The sequence below is a fragment of the Cyprinodon tularosa genome, unplaced genomic scaffold (genome assembly GCF_016077235.1).
Source record: "Cyprinodon tularosa strain WSP-4 unplaced genomic scaffold, ASM1607723v1 ctg189, whole genome shotgun sequence".
Classification (NCBI taxonomy): domain Eukaryota; kingdom Metazoa; phylum Chordata; class Actinopteri; order Cyprinodontiformes; family Cyprinodontidae; genus Cyprinodon; species Cyprinodon tularosa.
In genome coordinates this window covers 1,174,644-1,176,532 of record NW_024038669.1, presented here as the reverse complement: position 1 = coordinate 1,176,532, position 1,889 = coordinate 1,174,644, and positions in this window count along the sequence as shown.

Genomic DNA, 1,889 nt, shown 5'->3' with positions numbered 1-1,889 from the left:
ACAAGATAATTAGATATATGCACTTGAAATAAGACAAAGCATTTTTTTCTTATTTTAAATGTAAATTGTCTTGTTCCATTGGCACAGTATCTTAATTACCTCCTTAATTCAAGAAAAAATGCACTTAATGTAAGCAAAAATGACTCATCAAGATTTCCATTTTAGGCAGTGTGCAGAGTCACCCACTAAACACCTCCTAACTTAATGTTGCCTTCAGATTAGCTGAACACCAGAGAACGTCATTGACTGGGTTTCTATGGTTTAGCAGCTGCATCTGTGCCATACATCACCAAGCAACATATTGTCATTATCAGTGCGTATGAAATCATATGAAAAGTTATGCACACTATTTTGTACGTTTTGGACGTTTTTCCTCAAAAAACCGCATCAGTGCGCATGCGCTCGCAGACAGAAAAAAAAAAAGCAGATCCGCGGTCGGACGTAAAATTGGGAAAAACAGTGCAATCATCACTTATTGATGTCTCTAACTATGTTGCTTGCTGCTTTATATCTTAGGGTCAGGGTTAGGGCTAATTGTAATTTATGTTATATATTCGCGAATGGTGCGTCAGATGCGCATTCGACGAAAAAAAACGTCCAAAACATACGAAATTACGGTGCATAACTTTTCGTACGATTTCATACGCACTCATAATGACTCATAATAGGTTGCACCAAGTGCAATGCCAAGCTTTGGATGCAGTGCTGCAAAGCACGCTGCCATTGGACTCCAGAGCAATGGAGATGCGTTCTCTGGAGTAACAAACCATGCTTCTCTATCTGGAAATCTCATGGGCTTCTCTGGGTTTGATTGCTAGGTGCACAGTACTAGTTTGAAACAATTGTGCCAAGTTGGGGGGGTTATGGTGTGGGGCTAAGGGAGGCAAGCTGGGACCTTAGCTTGGCCCCTTAGTTCCAGTGAAAGGAACTCTGAATGCTTTAGCAGACAAAGACAGTTTGGATAATTCCATGCTTCCAACTTTGTGGGAACATTTTGGAGCTGGCCCCTTCCTCTTCCAAAATGGAGACATGGATGGCAGAGATTGGTAAGGATGAACTTGACTGGCCAGCACAGAGTCCTGACATCAATCCCTAAGAATACCTTTAGAGCGTAGACCGAGAGCCAGGCCTTCTGGTACAACATCAGAGCGTGACCTCACAAATACGCTTCTGGAAGAATGACAAACATTCCCATAAACACTCCTAATCCTTGTGGACAGCCTTCCCAGAACAGTTGAAGCTGTTCCAGCTGTAAAGGGTGGAACACGGTCGTATTGAACCCCAATGAATTAGGATGTCACTGAAGCTCATGTGTAAGACAAATACTTTTGGCAATAAGGTATATGTCATCTGGTTCAAACAAATTACGACCACTAAATCCAGATTAGTTTGATAGATGCCAATAAGGGTTAATTATACCAGTTATGTTCAGTTTAATTCATATTATTGCGTTGTATTAACACTGTTGCCGTTAAACAACCTAGTTTAGTGAAAAAATTTGGCATAACTGAGTTAAGTAGTTGCACCTTTTAATATTAAGTGAGAGGATTATGTTGAAATCAGTCTCTAATCCTTTTTGTTTCAACGCCGCTTTTTGTTATTTTTGTTAGGTTAATTCAGTGATGATTATAAAATTAATGTGTGCTTATAAAACATTTGTGCAAGGGGATGCTCCACTCCTGTGTCATGATTCAGTCAGGAGACCATCCTGCCTTTTCATTCTGATGGAGCATTCTGTCTTCATGAACTGATCAGTTGTTCTGTCAGAACAATACTCTGTTTGTAACCATGCGTCATGTTCTGTTAATAAAACTGCTCTGTGGGGGAATAAATTGTGTATTTCAGTTCTTCTTAAGCAAAAACCTACATTTTATGAACCCGACAATTTT